This window comes from Peromyscus californicus, unplaced genomic scaffold (genome assembly GCF_007827085.1).
Source record: "Peromyscus californicus insignis strain IS unplaced genomic scaffold, ASM782708v3 Scaffold_8__1_contigs__length_139910024, whole genome shotgun sequence".
Lineage (NCBI taxonomy): Eukaryota > Metazoa > Chordata > Mammalia > Rodentia > Cricetidae > Peromyscus > Peromyscus californicus.
The window spans coordinates 58,462,050-58,483,071 of NW_026294606.1; positions in this window are offsets into that span (position 1 = coordinate 58,462,050).

The window sequence follows — 21,022 nt, forward strand, 5'->3', positions numbered from 1 at the left end:
TTCTGTCTTCTAATCTATGATGCGGGCCATCTTGTGACTAATTGGTTCATTGGTTCTTTTCAAAAGGAAGGTATCAAAGAAATCCAAGAGACAGTATAGATATTTGCCAGCTGGAAGAATGAAAGCGGAATAGAAAGAGAAGGACTCTTCACACTTTTCTCAGAGGCTGCAATTGAGAATTTCTCCATCCACCTATGTCCCCTTATATTAGGACCTAAAGTAAGCAAGGAGGAAAATGGAATAGAATTGCAGTTTATTTCACATTTATCGTGTGGCAGCCACAGGACAATGAATAATTGTCTTCATAGTCTTTCGTATTAACTTCCTAATAAGTTAAGATGGTGTCAGAATTTAACATGGTGCTTTAAACAACCCATCCAGGGTTCTCAACAGCTAAGTGAGGCAGATGCCTTTATGGCATCTCTTGTAATGCACTGTATTAGTCAAGGTTCTCTAAAGTAACAAAACTGATTGACTGAGTATATATACATATATATATATATATGTATATATACACACACACACATATATATATGTATACACACACACACACACACACACACACACACACACACACACACACACACATATATATATATATATATATATATATATATATATATATATATATATATAATTTATTAGACTGGCTTACAGGCTGTGGTCCGAGTAGTCCAACAATGGTTGTCTCATGATGGACTGGTTAAGGATCCAGTTGTTGTTTGGTCCACAAGACTGGATATCTCAGCAGTCTTGATCAGATCCTGAAGTCTCTGGAAGTCCTAGAAAGCTAGTATCTTCAGCCTATGTTGGAATCCTGAAGAAGCCAGTTCTAACACCAGGGAAAGAATGTCTCCAGAACAGAATATCAGTGAGAGTGAGAGGAAGTCAACGCTTCCCTCTTCCATGCCCTTTTTTTTTTTTTTTTTTTTTTTATTTTGCAATACAATTCAGTTCTACATATCAGCCACGGATTCCCTTGTTCTCCCCCCTCCCGTTCCATGCCCTTTTATGTGGCTGCCACTGGAAGGTGTGGACTGGGTTTAAGATGGGTCTTCCCACATCAAATAATCCCATTAAGAAAACTTCTTCACAGGAGCACCCAGCTGCTTTGGTTTTAGCTGATTCTAGATGTGGTCAAGTTGACAACCAAGATTGGCTATTACAGGCACCTTCAGTGTTCTTTAACTGTAGCTAAAACTTTTTTATTTTTCAGGAAAAAGACTAGACCCATACATGTTCCTGTCTGCCATCCTAAGTCTCTACACAAGCTCCCTGACAGAGAGCTAAGAATGTACAGGAGTGAGCCTGTCATCTTTCCTTAAGAGTGGCCTTAAACTGAGCATGCTCAGTAACATAACTCTTAAACTGAGCATGCTTAGGATTGTGCCCATCCACAAAGTGCTTTTTTCTGTGTGAATGCTTGTAGGATTCCTAAATAAAATTCCCAGGAAAGGCATTGCCTTGTGAATAGCTCCCACACTGTGTTCCCCTTGCCTACTGCAGTTAGTAAATCTCATTCTGTGGCTGTTCTGTTTTGGCCTTGCATTAAAAAAGATGCAAATTTTTTGCATTTGTGTGCTTATGTGATTTTGCCTCTTCTGTCTCGCTCTTGCCAACGGTGGCAGGAGGAATCCAGCTTGCACTTTAAATTCTCTCTCTCAGGAAGAAGGCATTTGATTTTCCAGTGGGAAATGTGGCAGAAATGAGCAAGGACTCCCACTTTTAGCTTTCCTTTTGTTATCCTGTGTTCACTGGAGAAGGATGAAAGTCTTGGAAGCAGGATGAGTCGGTGCTGAGGAGCCCAGCCCTGGGTGGTTCCAAAGCAGAACAGGGTTAGGAGTCCCAGAGATTCAATGTGCTGAGGGACCCAAACCACCCTGTGAAGGGTAGAACAAGAGAATTCAGACTGAGGCAAGATTCGGAAACTGGTATGATGGCAGGAGATAGAAACTGGAGAGATCGCTCAGGGATTCCCAAAGAACTCTGAGAATGGTTTTGCTGGAGGCAGGATCGGCAGTTCTGGCTCTACTTCCTGGTTGTATCTAACCCTGGCCTGGAAGCCGCACTGGAGGATGTGACTGGAGCTGAGAGGAGGCTCTTGGTCACCTGCGGTTGTAGCACCTGAACTGGCCTGCTCACTGCCTCCCCCATGCCTCACGGCAGATTCTGCCATACATCCTTTGGTCTTTCGAGAAGCCCCAAGACAGGCTAGCAGATGGATGGCATTTCATCCCCAGAGTCCTGCCGTACAGGAGCTTTGCCGTCTTTCTGACTCTTAAGGTTTCACTTAGGAATACTAATAAATTTATTTCCAAAGCTCTCCCTCTGTGGTCTCTAAATTCCACTCATTGAATTCGTTAGATAAGAACCAAAAGGCCACTGGCTTGGAGTGACTTTGGTGGCTGTTGAATTCTCCTGGACTCTAGCTCTCCAAGTGAAGTTCAGGAAGACCAGAGCAGCCCTGAATTTTCTTGTACCAATGTGGAACAGCCCTTAGTCATTCTCTTAAGAGAGGCCTGTTTCCCAGAAGAGAGGGCCGACAAGCACCAAGAATGTTGTCGGAGCTCCACCCTTCTGAGGCCTAACACACTCATCCCAACAAGAAGATTGAGGCAGCAGAAGGTCAGCGGTGTGAGGCCAGCAGAGCCATCATAGATGTTGCGACCATATGAGGAGGCCGGCCACAGGTCTGTCTGCATGGGGCTGCTTGGGTGTTCCATGAAGGAGGCACTTCAGACCTTTTTGGGACTCCTCTTCATTGTGGGTTTGAATCTTAGAAATTGCCCCTACTTGGGACAAGATGGGTTAAAAAATAAAAATATCCTGCCTGGTCCTACAGCCTGAATGTCCTCTGCAATTTCATATGAAAGGGAAATGCTCTCTGCCTGTAGTACTGAGAAATTAACATATTTTTCTAATTCTTCATGGAAAATAGAAAGAGTTGAATGCACCTGCATGCAATGGTCTTTGCTCTACAGTAGGATTTCCGGGTTTATTTCCCCCACAGTCTTCCGGTCCCTTTTTCCATATTTATAAGTCTTTGCCTAAACTGTATCAATATCATATACTTTTGATAAAAAATGAAAGCACTCTCTTTGGGTGATTTGGAGAGGGAGTGGCAAGGGGCAGTTCAATACCATCTTACACATGTGTCCCTAGAGAGCTTTGTTCTGGTAGGTGCTGACCTATTTTCTAGCTTTTTGAATGAAATTGGCTCTTGCTCACAAATTTGCCTTTGCTTATCAATAAATAAACACTTTTCAGCCTGCAGTCTATATTGGAAACCAAAACAGCTTCGGACCCAGGATAAGTTGGTACAGTGCAATGTTTACATAATCTCAACCCACCCACCCTAGGTGCATATCCTGGCTCTCCTTCCATAAAGAAACATTGAAAATGCTTCTTGGATTACTAGCTCCAAGCCATCTTATGCCATCCAATGAAGAAAACCAATTGTTTTAAAGATTCCCTTCTCCATGTTAATCTGAAAAGGCATTCTAGGTAGAAACCCTTTTGTGTGTGTTTGCATTTAAATATTCATTTTCTTTCTCTGGTATGGCTTCACCAATCCCATTGCACACATCCTGCTTCCATATGCCCTTTGCTTTCAAAGCACCAGGCATACAGCTGTTAGTTTTAATGTCTGTTTGTAAAAGTCAGCCCTAAAATTTTAAATACAATGGAATCCCTCCACATGGTGAGATGGCAGTTGTAAAGTGGCCCCTTTATAAATGCCAGGGAAATAATAGAATCTTCGCTTCTTTTCTGAGGCTACTGCAGCCCGGCAGCTGCTGCCTTGGTTACAGCCATGTGGCTTCTCAACAAGCTCTTAATTTGAATGGTCTGTTTGTGTTCCGCTTGCAGGAGGCAAGCCTAGGTATGATGGCCACTAACCACAGGAGAGCGGGACTTGATGAATGGCTTTCTTTGCACAAAATCGGCTTTCTGTGACTGGTTCTCAGCTTACTTAAGCACACAGGACAAACAATAAGGGATCATGTTGGTGTGAAATAAATTGGATTCAGTATACTCCCACAACCTCCAGCAGAGACCGATTAGCCAATTCCAGAGATGGATGCCTCCAAGGTCACTTATCACACTGTCTGGCTTGTATTTCACTTACGAGACTCTACTCTTTCAGCTTGAACGCATTTCTAAAAACATGTGAAAATCAAGTTAGAGAGAAGCTTAATTCTTACAAAACTAAGTAGGGTTAAACTGTGAGTTCGAGGTCAACCTAGTCTATAGGGTGAGTTTCAGGCCAGCCAAGGCTACACAGAGAAACCCTGTCTTGAAAAACTAAAAAAACAAAACAAACCAAAACAAACAAACAAACAAACAAAAACCACAATTATTTTCTGCTACTTAGAAACACCTCTCATCAACATTTCTCCAGAATCTTATATTTTTTTTGTTCTTTAATGTCACCAACATTTTGTTAATTTCAATAAGAATCTAGGCCAGGCGGTGGTGGCGCACGCCTTTAATCCCAGCTCTCGGGAGGCAGAGCCAGGCGGATCTCTGTGAGTTCAAGGCCAGCCTGGGCTACCAAGTGAGTTCCAGGAAAGGCGCAAAGCTACACAGAGAAACCCTGTCTCAAAAATAAAAGAATCTATTTGTATATTGTGATTAGACATTTATGACCTACTTCTTGGTTTATAACTATGAAGTGTTGAAGAGGGTAAAACCAGCTATTTCTACCAAAGGTTAGCAATTCCACTTGGTGGTTTTATGTTCATTTTTATATAAGTACGATTTCAAACACCTGTGACATGAGTTTGGCAGTCTAGACAACTTCTATGTCACTGCCAGAACTAAAGTTTTAGGTCCCAATAACACAAGAAGGTCATCATATACTGTAAGAAACGAAAGTTGTACAAAAGCTAAATGTTCAGGAGTCTAGGAGTTGTCTGTGAATGCCCTGCTAAGAAAGGAACATTATAGAGAAAAGGGCGCAGATCCGACAGTCAACCAGATATAGGAGGCATTCTGTGTGCGCATGTGTGTACATGCATATGGTGGTCAGAGCTCAACTTCAGATGTAGGTTTTGGGGAGCCATTCACCCTATTTTTGAGGCAGGATCTCTCACTGACCTGTGGCTTGCCAAGTAGATGAGGTTGGCTAGCCAGAAAGTCCCAGACAGAGATAGACTTGTCTCTGCCTCTAATCCCCAGTGTTGATATTACAAGTGCATGCCACCATGGCCAGTCTTTTATGTGGATTTTGAGGATCAAACTCAGATCTTCATTCTTGTGCCACAAGCACTGTGCCCTCTAAGCTCTTTCTCTAGCTCTACAGTTGTTCCTGACCACTGAAGCAAAGTAAGGCTGGGCAGAACACATCTTGCCAGACTACAGGAATTTTATTCCCAGATAGGATTCCCAAAAGGGCAGAGTTAAGAACTGTATATCTGTATATCAACAGACATTTGACTGAATCTGTCATGAGATTCTTTTGGGCAAAGGAAAAAGACTGTACATACAGTAGTAATAGCATGCTCCACAGAGTCTCTGCTGACCAATTGCCTTTCCAAAAGGTGTTGACTAAAAGACCATTACTTTAGTCCCCTATAAAAGTAAAAAATGGCCAGCCATTCAGCTTGGCCTTTAGGCTTATAGTCATTTAAATGTTTGGCAAGGAAACAGAGAACATATCATAATCAAATTTGTGATGAGACAAAAGCTAAAAAGACTAACATATTTACAGTGACAATCAAAATCTGAAAGCAACTGTCACATTCTGTAGGCACTCAAAATGTGGACCTTTAGTAAATGAATAAATGAGACAGGCCAGAACGAGGGGCTAAAATGAAGTTCAACAGATATAAACAAAATGCCAAGTACATGACTGGAAAGAGATATTTTATCATCTTTTAAAAACTATGTGGTGGCTTTGACCATGAATTCAGCACAGGTCAGAAGTTCACCAACACCCTTCAAATATTTAGCAGCTTATGCTTAGGTTACAGACGGACATAGAATGCTATGTCCAGGATACTCAGAAACTAAAAACAATGAATAAACTTCATTTTATCCTGGCAGAATCCTTTCTATGGTATTATGTTCAGTTCTGAGTATCCTATTTTAAGAGGAGCCTTGAAGAATAACCGTATCAACCTCAACCATATTCAGAGAAAGATAACAAAGAAGAATGAATATCAGAAAAGCAAAGTGTGCGGGGTTAAATAAAATAAACACAGTGCTCTATGTTAAAAGATGTAGATGCAAGTAGAAACTGTTAATGTATATAGGTGGTATAAGAGTTGATTTGTGAAAGAATAGGTAGACTTATTTTTGTAAGATTTACTTTATTTTTATTTATGTGTGTGTTTGTGGGTGTATGTGCACACATGTGTACATGCATGCGTGTGGGTGCCTGTAGAGGCTAAAAGAGAGGTGTAAGATCTCCTGAAGCTGGTTAGCAAGTGGCTTGACTTCTCCAGTCTTGAATTTTGTGGTTTGCAAAATGATGTTGCTGATAACTCACACCCAGTGAGATTTTGATAGCTTAATAAGAGAATTTGTGCCTTGTAGATTCATAAACTGTGAAGTAACTATTAATAAAAATCAAGGTGCTTTAACCTTTATGTTGTAAGACTTTTACTTCTGTTCATGTCTTTTCACAGAATCTCTCTGTAGGATGTACAGGGGCATGGTGTAAAGTGTGTTTTACTGTGAGTCATTTCATAGCATGTGCCTTTCAGAGCCGCTTCTGTGAGTATTCGGGGACAACAGACACTTCCCAGCAATCCAAAAGTTCTGATGATTGAGTACTTACAGTGGAACAAGACTTTCCACACTTGCCAGAGCTGAGGAAATAGTTGGAGGATTTCTGCAGGATCTTCTTACTCTGGCTGGAGAGAACAAAACAGAACATAGCATGTTGTTGCTGTTTTCTCTGCAATGAAGGTTGTCAGTCTTTATCCGTTCTTGACACTTCTTTGAATACTGGGTATACTTAGAGAGATTAGATTGTAGCCTTGGCAAGTTGTTCGTCATTGAGCCCACTATCTCTGAATATCCTCAGACCATTTCACTGCCTTTAGATCTCTCCCCACAATGTCAAATGTTTTGTCTCTATTTTCTCATTGAAACAAAGTCTAATTACCTATACTGTAATGATTGCTTTTCTCATGAGCATAATTTCCCACCAGGACCCAATGACCATATTCCTCTACCTTTCCCATTGCTTTTCTAGGTTAAAAAGTAAGAGCACGACTCTGACACAAGCCCAATGGCGAAGGCTTGCCACCAATGTGTGAGCCCTCTAAAAGGGTTTTGAGAGTCAATAGCCAATGCAAGGATGAAAAGAATAGTATTTATAACTCTGTCTTCAAAAGAGAGGTCAGTCTCCAGGAATAGCCACCATTGATGATAACAGTGCCAAGTGTATTAGTTACTTTTCTGTGGCTGTGATAAAACACCGTGACCAGGGCAACTTTTAAGAGAAAGCATTCGATTGGGCTTATGGTCCAGAGGATGAGAGACCATGGTGGCAGTGTGAAGTCATGGTGACTGCAGGCAGCTGGAGCAGCAGCTAAGAGCTCACATCTTGACAGTTAATCAGGAGGCAAAGAGCATACTAGAATGCCAAGAGTCTTTAAAACCCCCAAATCCCACTCCTAGTGACATATCTCCTACAACAAAGCCACACCTCCTAATCCTTCCCAAACTGTTCTATCAACAGAGGGCCAAATATTCAAGCATATGAGCTAAGGGAGCAATTCTCACTCAAACCACCACAGTAACTATGAGGCTAAAAACGGAGGGGAAAAGGGATGAGAACAAGCTATTTCACCAAACAAAAGGATATTTGAGGGCAGATAGATTATGACTTGGGAGAGAGTAAAGCTGAAGGGTCACCCAAAAGAGGATTCCTGGAAGACAAAGGAAGAAGGAAAGGCAAAGAATTTCTTCAGGTGATTTTACATCATTTTCAAGTGGAAGATAAATGTATTATTTACCTCTTGTATCTCCAGAATGCCTCAGTAAAATGGATGTCACTTGCTGATGTCTGTGGTGTTGGATGAGGGGTTTCTGTGGGACCTAGGAAGGCCCTGAGTCTGGTGTCTAAGCAGAATGAAGGGAACACCCTCACTTTGGGTTCCAGAGAGAAGAGCTGTCTGTCTCTTCCTGGGCGCATCAATGAAATGAGACAGCAGTCCAGTCCAGCCGAAGGACAGAATGAAGGCAAGAAGAAGGGATAGATGTACTCTCCCTTCTGTTTCCTTTCCCCAAGTGACAGCTTTGTAGCAATTCAGATGACTGATCCTGTCATTCCTCCCCCCCACCCCACACACACACAATAAGCCAAGGACGCAGGATGGAGGGCAGAAAGAGGAGGAGGAACGGAAGTGTCTGAGCTACATTTATGATCTTAGCCTGCATTACGGTGAGAATATGAACATTAATGCCCCATCTGCTGAGAAAATCCACCAGAGATTTTCAGTTATTCAGAGTGATGATAGGACTCAAGTTCCCATTTCCTTCCAGCTGCAAAAAAAGGGCCCCTGCTTCTAAGAGAAAAATCAATGACCTCTGCGGGCTGCCTGGTGAACTTAGCGCTCACTTTCTAAGAGCCGAGGGTAAAAATTACACCCCTCACAGCAAGTCTCGAAGCACACACCTGTGCAGGATGGGGCCTCCTGGATGGGGTAATAGAGAGCTCTGCTCAGTTCCCACCACTGCCGTGGGGTGACTAAATGGCCCTAACAGAATCGTTTCCTGTCTCGCTCTTGCACTTTGTCCAACCTTAACACCAAGATCAATGTTTCTTCCTTCTGTCCCAGAGTGCACAGAAATCATCAGTCCTCCTCTCAAAGTTAACGCTTTCTGCACTCTCCCCAGATGCCTTCCATTTACTTTGTTCAAATTCATGGCCCTAGCGTTTCTCTGACATCATTCTATGGAAATTGTACTACTTAAGGCCTCCACATGTGCTCACACAGACATACACACACATTAATATGCAACCATCAATAGCCACTGAATCCAACATGAATCTGCACCCCCATACCCACTGTTCCCCACATAAATTTTCACCCCCATACCCATTTCCCCCATGAATCTGCACACACCCTCAACCGCACACACTCATACATGCACACTCATACACACAGGCACACCCGTGCATGTGGGTGCACCTTTAAACTGTAATCTTAAGACATACCATATTCAGAACCTGCTCTCAAGGCATTTGTGCTGGAATGTTCTATGGTCACTTTCACCTTCTCATATACAACCCAGGATCACATCCAAATCACAAATAAATAAATCATCTCCCCTTCTTCTCCATTCCACCGTCACCCTTTCTTTTAACAATATGGGGCCAAACAAATCACCCCCTACATTTTGAATGCACCTTGCCCTCCTCTACCCCATATATCCATATATTCTTCTCTACTACTCCCCTTTCCACTCTAAACCACTATCATTCCACACTGTCATTCCACACCTTTCATTTCTTATGTTTTCCCAATCCATTACTCTCCCTTGACACAGAAGGCTGAAGGGAGAAGACTCTCTGGAGTTAGTAGCTATGCTGGTGAGAGTGGTAATGGTGTATATCCTTTAAAAAAAGACTTTAGTTTTTTTAATTTTGTGTGTGTGTGTGTATGTGTGTACATGTGTGTGCATGTGAGTGCCATGCCGATGGAGACCAGAAGAAGGTATCAGATCCCCTAAACAGGAGTTACAGGGGGTTATGAACTATCCAATGTAAGTTCCAGGGACCACACTCAAAATCCCTGGAAGAGCAGACGCTCTTAACCACTGAGCCGTCTCTGGAGCCCTGCTGGGGGCACATCTTTAAGGAAGGCAAGGGTATGAGTTCAGTCCTTGTACCCAGAACCAACTGTGACAAAGACACAAGGGATAATCACCAAACCCCTGAACTAGTCCAAGTTCGTGTTTCACTCTGCCCTTTTTCTACCTAGGCTCCTCAGTACCCTAGGACAACCTAGCCAATTGTCTTTCTCATTCTTGATTTTTTCATCTCAATCCCCTTTTCTGAGCTCACCCAGTTGCATTTTCTTTTAGTGGTTCAAGCACTGCTTGACACTGATGTGTAATTATTCCAGTTGAGTGTGTGTGTTTGATCCCTTTTCCTCCATATAGGAAAAGCTTCCTCACATTGCCATGCTCTAGAAACATTTAAGGGAAACATAACCAAATTATAAATGATGTAAGAACCACGCTTTACAATTACTTTATAGTCCCAACATCCTGTAAAAATATGCAAAGAGAAGACAATTAAAGACATTTATTCAGTAATTACCAGAAACATGAAGAGTGGTGGGGGAGGGGAAGGGTGCAAGTTGCATGGGCAAGAAGCAATTTTAAGTTTGGTAGGTAGAAAATACTTGTCAAAAAAAGTAGTGTTTGATCAATTGCTTGAATAGGGTGAGGAAAGAATAGTTTAGGTATTAAGAACATCAAATACAGAGATTCTGAAACAGAATCACTCTGGAATAGTCTGGAAAGTGTGACTGACTGCTCTAGGGACACTGGCTTTTAGTACAAGTGAAGTAAAAATAGTTGGAAGATTTTTCACTGAAGCGAAGCCTTCATGTGATTACACACAGGGTACCACAAGATTAGAAAGTGTGGGAACACAGTACAAGCATGGAGGCCAGTTAGAAGAACCAGGGTCCTAGAGAAGCGCCAGTGACACTGACCAAGGTTGGTTGTGGTAATGGTGAGGAAAGGGGCAGACTCTGGTAATGCAGAAGGAAGATACATAGGATTGATGGTGGGTTGATCGTAGAATAGGAGAAAATAATCACATTTAAGGATAGCTTCAAGGTTTTTGACTTCGGCAACTAGAAGCCTAACTATGTCAAGAAATCTACAGGATACATGTATCTGAAGGAAAAGTTCCACACATTACAGTCTCCAAAAATCAATACCAATATGATAGGTGTGTGCGTGTGTGTGTGTGTGTGTGTGTGTGTGTGTGTGTGTGTGTGTGTGTGTGCAGAAGTATTTATTTTAACCAATCAGCTCTCATGGATGCAGGCTTACAATCAAGTTGATGGGCTAAGACCTACAAAAGAGATAGGTAGTTGTAACACGAATTGTTAAATTGGTCTTTTAATAAAAAATCCAAGGTTCAAAGAGTATCAGTTACAGAGTCCCTGATTACTTAGGACAGAAGAAATTCAATTTTTACTGCATTCAGGCCTTTAACTGATACATGAGGAAGAGAAATATGCTTTACTCAAAGTCTACCAATAGAAATGCTTATCACAATCAGGAACATCCTCAGAAGAACCTCCAAAATAACCACATAAATATACCTTCTGACCAAGTCAGCTGGGTTCAAAATATGAACCACCCCAGTTGAGAGCCCAGTATGGGAAATGTTGTGCTGTATAGTGAACATATGTGGAGAGAGATGCTGTGTGCTAAGTTGTACACCTAAGAATAGAAGAGTAGACAGTGTCAGCCTCTGGAGAGCAGAGGAAACCGTGAATGAATGCACAAGGAGCCGATGAAGTACTAAATGGGTGTGCATTGTTGTCAAGGACCAATGCCTCAGACTCGTGGGAATTGGCAAATCTTTCCTTGGGTCAAGCTAAGGAAATTGGCAAACTTTTCCTCTGGTCCATGTGCAGATGTTGACAGTGTGTGCAAAAGCTAGCAACCCCAGCACCCCTCCCCAACTGCAACCTGACACTACTCCCCTAAAATAGTCCTATGGAAAGGAACTAACTCCTAATCCCCAGGCTGTGCATAATAAACATGCTGAGCTTCTGGCTTGCTTGGGTGGTAGGTGTCCCCCATCAGCGTGAGGACTGCCTATCTGATTCCCCAGCTTCTCTCTCTCTCTCTCTCTCTCTCTCTCTCTCTCTCTCTCTCTCTCTCTCTCTCTCTCTCTGTCGTTTCTTCAATATCTGTCATTTCTTCATTCTCTTGTTGCCCCTGTCAGGTTTCCAGGACCAAGCTGCACAGGAAGCAATGTCAGACTACAGTTATAAATTTGTGAATCTTTAGTAGAAGGTTAAACCCAGGGTGAAAAGATGGTTCATTGGTTGAGAGTACACATTGCTCCTACAGAAGACCTGAGTTTCAGTTACCAGCATTCATATTGGGTGGCTCATAACCACTTGTAACTCCAGTTCCAAAGATCCAACACCCTCTTCTGGTATCTATGGACACCTACAATCATATGTGCATACCCACATTCAGACACATAAACATGCACATAATTGAAAATAAAAGTAAAATATTTTTTAAAGAAAATAAAATATTTTTAAAGTCAGGGCTTGAGAAATGGCTCATTTGTTAAAGTTGTATACTTGGAAGCATGAAGACCTGAGTTCAAATACCCAGCACCTATATAACAAGCTAGGTGAGGCAACATGCCTGTAATCTCAGCACTGGAGAGGCAGAGACAGGAGGATCCCTGGGACTTGCAGACCATGCAGTCTAGCTGAATCACTGAGCTGCATATCCATTGAGAGTGACCTTGTCTTGAAATATAATGTGATCAGAACAATGGCCAGCATGGCATGTTACCCCTAAGGGTGTAATAATTGTGGCATATATATCCTTGTGCTAACCAGCAGCTCTCTAATTGGTCTTCAGGTCTGTCTGCTCAACAAGATGAAAATCGTGCCTGCTACTGGACACCTAACAAAGTACCTGAAGCTAGTGAATCCACAGATCCTGGAGGAGAGCCTACGACCACCACTTCACTAAAGCAGCAGAATCCTTAACTACAGTCTACATATTTCTCCTTACACCCACAGATAAGTGTAGTCCTCACTCCTCATTAAAGAAACTTCTCTTTGCACCAGATGGAGGCCATTATACAAAACCACAACTGATCAAAATGCAGAGAACAGGAGATTGATTTGTGGTACTCAATCTCAAAAGATATATATATATATATATATATATATATATATATATATATATATCATAATTCATGCACCAAAGACTCAGAGATCATGTGGAAGAGGGAAAGAAAAATGGTAAGAGTTAGAGGAACAGGAAATTTGTTATGATATTGTGTCTCCTCAAGAGGCTAGACTCATAAAGTCTCATGAGCACGGCTGCCTAAACAAGACCTGAACAATGAGGACACCGATGGACATGCTAATGTGGAAGGCACAAATTTTGCAGGTCTCAACCCTAGACAAAGTACAATGGGCAATGCTGAGAGTGCGAGAAATCGTCTTTCTTTTCTTTTCTTTTTTTTTTTTATTTTGCAATACAATTCACTTCTACATATCAGCCACGGATTCCCTTGTTCTCCCCCCTCCCGCCCCCCTCACCTTCCCCCCAGCCCACCCCCCATTCCCACCTCCTCCAGGGCAAAGCCTCCCCTGAGGACTGAGAACAACCTGGTAGACTCAGTCCAGGCAGGTCCAGTCCCCTCCTCCCAGGCCGAGCCAAGCAATCCTGCATAGGCCCCAGGTTTCAAACAGCCAACTTATGCACTGAGCACAGGACCCAGTCCCACTGCCTGGATGCCTCCCAAACAGATCAAACCAATCAACTGTCTCACCCATTCAGAGGGCCTGATCCAGATGGTGACCCCTCAGCCATTGGTTCATAGTTCATATGTTTCCATTTGTTTGGCTATTTGTCCCTGTGCTTTATCCAACCTTGGTCTCAACAATTCTTGCTCATATATACCCTCCTCTTTCTCGCTAATTGGACTCCTGGAGCTCTACCAGGGGCCTAGCCATGGATCTCTGCATCCAGATCCCTCAGTCTTTGGATGGGGTTTCTAGCACGACAATTAGGGTGTTTGGCCATCCCATCACCAGAGTATGTCAGTTCGGGCTGTCTCTCGACCATTGCCAGCAGTCTGTTGTGGGGGTATCTTTGTGGATTTCTGTGGGCCTCTCTAGCACTTTGCTTCTTCCTATTCTCATGTGGTCTTCATTTACCATGGTCTCCTATTCCTTGTTTTCCCTCTCTGTTGTTGATCCAGCTGGGATCTCCCGCTCCCCCAAGCTCTCTTTCCCTCGACCCTCGCCCTTCATTACCCCCACTCATGTCCAGGCTGTTCATGTAGATCTCTTCCATTTCTCCGTCATTGGGTGATCCCCTTGTCTTTCTTGGGGTCCTGTTTTCCAGGTAGCCTCCCTGGTGATGTGCTGGTGGGAATGCAAGCTTGTACAACCACTTTGGAAAGCAGTATGGTGCTTTCTTAGAATATTGGGAATCAATCTCCCCCAAGATCCAGCTATACCACTCTTGGGCATACCCAAGGAATGCTCAATCACACCACAAGAGCACTTGTTCAGCTATGTTCATATCATCATTGTCTGTAATAGCCAGAACATGGAAACAACCTAGATGCCCTTCAACTGAAGAATGGATAAACAAAATGTGATACATATACACAATGGAATACTACTCAGCAGAGAAAAACAATGACATCATGAGGTTTGCAGGCAAATAGATGGATCTAGAAAAAAATCATCCTGAGTGAGGTAACCCAGACTCAGAAAGACAAACATGGTATGTACTCACTCATAGGAGGATACTAGATGTGGAACAAGAAATCATCTTTCTTAAGGAAGAGACCCCCCCCACACACACACACATTGGTTATTCAAACCAAGTGGTTAGCAGAAATAATATACACACAAGGAACATCAAAGTGACTGAACAGGTTGAATTCATCTATTTTCAAGTGTACGTGTGTGTGTGTGTGTGTGTGTGTGTGTGTGTGTGTGTGTGTGTGTGTGTGAGAGAGAGAGAGAGAGAGAGAGAGAGAGAGAGAGAGAGAGAGAGAAACTAAGGAACAAGAAGTCATGAATTTGAGAGAGAAAGAAAGTGGCAGGGTTACATGGAAAAGGTTGAAATGAGGAAAAAAAGGAGAAAATGATACAATTACATTATAATTACAACAATAATGAGGAGGACTATAGAGAAAGACACTGATGTTAACCTCTGGCTTCTTCTCACATGTACATGTACATATATTCACAAACATGTAAACAGGCATACACCAGAGAGAGAGAAAGAGAGAGAGAGAGAGAGAGAGAGAGAGAGAGAGAGAGAGAGAGAGATTGAGATTGAGAGATTTTGTTTATGTTTTATTCTTTTTTATTTATGTGTCTTTGTATGCCTGTGAGTGGGTATGTGTACATGAGTACAGATGCTCACAGACACCAGAGCTGTTAGATTCCCCTGAAGCTAGAATTACAAGTGATTGTGAGCTATGCCGCCTGGGTGCTGAGACCCAAACTCAGGTCCTCTACAAGTGCAGTGTGTGCTCTTGACTGGTCAGCCATATCTAAAGCTTGATGAGAGAATTTTAAAGCCAACCATATAGAAGGTCATGAAGGATTAGTGGTTAAAAAAAAGGCAGTGACGTGTTCATGGGCAATAGGGCACCTGGGAGGTGGCATGTAGTCAGCAAAGGAGACTAAGAAACAACCAGTAAGATCAGAAGAAAAAGTGTATATGGTGATTTCATATACTGTACAATATTGAGTGAATGTGAGTGTTACATACATAAATGAAATAACAATAAATTAGGCTTCAACTATAAGTTTAACAGACACATTCCATGTGACCACAAAACAAAGGGAAATCCACTGTGAAAAGACACAGCCACATTTTATCTGAAAGGCAGTGAACTAAAGGAAATGCTGCCCATTAAATAACCCATGAAGAGAAATATCACCTGCCCTTTAAACACGACTGAAAATAAAATCATAAAAGGTTCACTTATCTACCTGGAGAAGTAAGTCAGATTAAACATTTAAATGAATTTTATCTTCCTAGCAGAACTCACTTCTTAAAGAACCTTTAAGGTCACTTTTCTCTCATTCCTCAGACAAATGTGTTTTTAAATACTCCTGTCTTCTGCGACCAGAACCTTTTCTGTAATAAAGTCTTTGCAGGCAAACAGTCCTCTCTAAATGCGACACCTCATTGCTAGGCGTCCCTCCTTCCTCTGGCACCAATAAAGGGCAGCTAAGCGCGGGGAATCCGCTGTTAGCGGAAACCTGCTCTGCTCCTTCCTACGTGGACCATAAGGAAATATCTTCTTATGTTAGTAATTTTGATAGCAGAGATTAGGTCGCAGCAAACGTTCCTGCAAAGGGCCACGCGGTAATTGTTTTGAGCTTTGTGGGCCCTGCAGTTTTCCTCACAAATACAAGGCCCTGCTCCTGGAGCCTGAGCGCAGCTGCAGACCTTAAACAAGTGAGCCGATGTTCAGATGAAACTTTGCTTACAAAAGCGGGCCGTGCACAAGACTTGGCTCTGCTTCTGTAGCATTATTTTTCAATTATTCTAACCATTGATTACTTATTAATGTCCCAGAAACAATTTCCACACCCGAGAGGAGCTGGTGATGCAGCTCAGTGGTAGAGGCTAACCCAGAGTGTGCAAAGTCCTGGGTTCGATGCCCAGCACTGCAGAAGGGAAACAAAGCAACCAACCTGGATATTATGAGCCCCAAACATAAGAAAAGGAAAATAGGTGTTCCTAGGTTATTGCCATAGTATAGGATATTCCCTAATAAAGATGACCCTTTTTTAAATGATAAAGAAAACAGCCACGTTGGGAAAGGCTTCTAGAACCAGTAGATCACTCTATTCCCCAGGGCTCCTCTGAGTAAATTATAGAACTGAACTAGCAAACAATAAAACGGAAAATCACATCACCTGTTATGTAATATCAGAAGCTCTCACTCCATTACATGGATATTTCTTCAGCGTGCAATGTATTTTCTTGGCATTAATCTGCAAAGGCTGCAAGGGAAAAGAATGTTTGAATTGGAATTTGATGTCCTCTTTGCCTTTGTCATTACATTTCTAAGTAAAGCCCAGCCTCTCAAAAGTACACTCCATTTAATTTAGTCACGGTTTAATGTAGCCTTCCCCTTAATAATAGCTGTGGAGGACTTCACATACTCCTTTCAACATTGCTTTCAAGATGAAGATTCAAAGAAAGATTTTGCTGCCAATGGTGGTTTTGATACAAAGAGCCCATTAGAAGACTTGAAATGTGTAAATTACACAGAAGACTCTAAGATGAGGCCTAAATTGTCAGGGTGATGTACCTTCCCCGAGAAGGTTAATGGAGAGACGGGTACTTGTTTCAACAAAGGATTGAAAATAATGCTCAGAAAATCACCCTCATCATCAAAAGATGGATTGCTTTTGATTGCAGATGTGTGTTATGGAATGTATGGCTAGAAACCCATGTTATTCTTCCTTTATGCTTTTCCTGTGGCAAACACAGCATTGAAATGCAGCCCTGAATAGATCCAGAATGTCCCCAGCACACAACTAACTCACCTGCCTCGACTCGTGATAGATGTGGTAACGATTGCTCTCATGATGCCTGTGGAGTATTCTATCAATATTTTATTGTAAGTTATCATCTCATACAGCTTACACTTTAGACTATGTAGACATAATGGGGCCAGAGGTTAGCAAATGGAAGCAGTGGTTAAATCTAAAATACCAATTTTGAGTGTGGTTTTCCTTCCTCTTCTCCATTAAAAATTGTTTGTCACAGTCTCAGTAGAACTCTACATTTTTATCTTGAAATCTCTACTACCCTGTGTCTTAATACTTGCTGGAATTCTTCGTAAGTCTTAAGTAATATTGCTTTCACGGGGACGACTGTGTAGAAATGTGACCCCACGCCTTTTTGTCAGAGCCGCAGCACTCATTTATATCTACAGCATATGGAAGGAGTAAAATGCTGTGTTTTCTTAGAAAATTTTGCACATGAAATGTGAGAGCCTTTTTTCTTCATCCTTAGGATAAATAATAGAATCAAATACTTTTAAAAAAGAGATTTATTTTATTTTAATTATGGGAATGTGTAGGGGGTAAGTTCACATGTAAGTTCAAGTGCCCTTGGAGGCCAGGGGAGTTGGATTCCCTAGAGCTGGAGTTATAGGCAGCTGTGAGACACCAGTGTGGGTTCTGGGAACCAAACTTGGGTCTTCTAGCAAGATCAGTAAGCACTCTTAACCCCAGCCCACAAGGACTCAAAGTTTTGAATAGTGTTACTTGAGATTTGAGGATCAACGCCAAGGCCCTGTAGTACCAACAGGCTAGACATCTGTTTCCAGTATGCCTCTGAAATCAGTAGTCATGAAAAGCAGAGAAAAGATACTATTCAATGTGTCCACATTAAGAAGGAGGAAGAGTAAAGAAACTGATACCCAAGTCCATCTTCAGGGCACTGAATTGAGGTGTAGGTTTAAACAGAGGACAAGAATCATTCACAATTAAGCAGTCCTGGTCCAGGTGTGGTTCCCAGTCACTGACTCACTTTCTTGGCTCTGTCTTTCCTAAAAAGTGATACAGTAAGTCATGAGAATGGTTGAAATCTTTTCTTGGGAGGGCAGTTCATGCTCTGGCTGGCACCAAGGCTTCAGCCTTTTGTTTCCCCACCATGAGATTCCTGGGGGGATTTCAATTAGTTGGGATCTGTGGTTGTAACAGTCTGATAGCCATGAGGAAAAAGGCACAAGTGTCTGTTTGGATTATTTCTTCTCCGAAAAGGTGGTTACAATAGAATTTGTTCTACGTGTAAAAGGCTGGCCTAGAATTGACCAAATCACCTCATGACTTATGGTTAGTTAAAACTTGAGGTAGAGCTCTCATCCTTTACCAACCGGTGAGACCTTCATGGGGCACGCAGCCTTGGTGCCATTATGCTATACTTGATCCTAGCCAATAGTTCCCACCAATGTACTTTAAAGGTGCTGTGATTTATGACTGGACTGGCTAGTGCTTTGCCACCTTGACTGAAGTTAGAGTCATTTGGGAAGAGTCAATCTCCATTGAGAAAATTTCCCTACAAGTCCGGCCTGTGGGGCATTTTCTTGACCAATGACAGAGGTAGGAGGGCCTAGCTCATTGTGGGCAGTGGCATCCCTGGGAAGATGGTCCTGGATTGTACAGGAAAGCAGACTGAGGGCTGGAGAGACAGCTCAGCAGTTAAGAATACTGGCTGCTCTTCCAGAGGACCTGGGATTAATTCCTGGCTTGTGGCAGCTCATGACTGTCCCATTCATATGTTGATGAATACTCAGGTTAATTGCATAACTTGGATTCTGTGGTATGCTGACTTAATTTTCTCTGGATATATATCGAGGAGTATAGGTGTATCTTATGGTGCCCCATATTTTTTCTGGAGGAGCTTTCATATTGGTTTCCATAGTGGTTAGACTAATGTACATTCCCTACAATGGTGCTTGTAGGGTTTTATTTTGGCCTACCAATAATCCAATCAGTGAGAGAGAGGAGGGATTATATGAGTGAGAGATGTTTAGACCATGGTTGGAGGAAGCACAGGGACAAATAGCCAAACTAGTGGAAACTTCTGAACTGAGGACCAATGGCGGAGGAACCCCCATGGAACTAGACCAGGCCCTCAGGATAAGTGAGACAGTTAGCTTGAACTGTTTGGGAGGCCCCCAGGCAGTGAGACCAGGACCTGTCCTTGGTGCATGGGCTGACTTTTTGGAGCCTGGGGCCTATGCTGGGACACTTTGCTCAGCCTTGGTGTAGGGAGGAGGGGACTGGACCTGCCTTGGCTGAGTCTGCCAGGCTGGCCTGACTCCCCAAGGGAGACTTTGCCTTGGAGGAGGTGGGAGTGGGGGGTGGATTGGGGGAGAGGGCTCGGGGGTGGGAGGAGTAAGGACTGGGGAATCCATGGCTGATATATGAAATTAAGTTAATTATAAAATAAAAATACTACAAAAAATTTTAAAAATAAAAAAATCTTAAGGCATTTTGAATTACTATTTTATTTCAAATTATATTTCAAAGCTGCTGTATTGAAACAGTACAGGACTGGCATTAGAAACATGTATGTATGTGTATATACAGAGATTTAATAGAAGAGAGAGCCTGGAACTAAATCTATACACATACAATCAATTATTTGACAAATGTGCCAAGAATACAATCAAAAGAACAATTTCTTCAATTTCAGTTGTCTAGAAAACTGTGTATACACATTCAAAGGAATAAAACCAGATACTGAATATAAAAACTGCCTCAAAATGAATTAAAACCTTGGTATAAGACTTGAAAATCGTAAAACTTCTAGTAGAGAACAAGCACCATTCTAGTAGAGAACAAAGTAAAGGTGCTTCTTAACATTTATTATTATTATTATTAAGATTTACTTTTAATTATGTGTTTGTTTACATGAATGCAGGTACCCACAGAAGCCAGAAGAGGCTATAAGATCTCCTGAAGTAAGAGTTAGGGCAGTTGTTAGCCACATGGACATGGTGCTTGGAACTGAACTTGGTACTCTACAAGAGCAACATATGCTTTTAACCACTGATCCACCTCTCCAGTCCCCAACATTATTATTATTAACATTATTTATTATTAATACTAACATTGTTTTAAACATAACCCCAGAAGCACTTAACAGAGAAAGCAAAAGCAAATGACTTAGATTACACAGAACTGAAATGTTCCTGGAGGCTGGAGAAATGGCTCAGCAGTTAAGAGCACTTGTTGCTCCTGCAGAGGACCAAAGTTCAACTCCCAGTCCTCAAACTGTGACTCACAACCACCTGTAACTCCAGCTTCAGGAAATCTGACACCATCTCTGTCCTCTGAGGGTGATACACACACATGATGCACATACATTCATGCAGGCAAAAGACCCATACGTATAGAATAAAGATAAAATAAAATGTGTCCGCACAGCAAAGGAAGCAATCGGTAGAATGAAATAACACAAGTAATGGAAAAAACACTTGCAAACCGTATGTCTGACAAGAGGCAATATCTAAGTCATAAAAGACTCAAATTAATAGCCAGAAAGCAAATAACAAAATCCAAAAGCAGGCAAAGGACCTGAATAGACAGAAACACAGCCAACACATGTGTAATAGATATTATCACCAGTGACAGAGCAAATGCAAATCAGGATCCTGAAGAGGTATTGCTGCGGTGATATTGTGTTCCCCCAAATATTGTGCACCCTAATAAACTTATCTGGGGTCAGAGAACAGAACAGCCACTAGATATAGAGGCCAGAAAATGGTGGCACA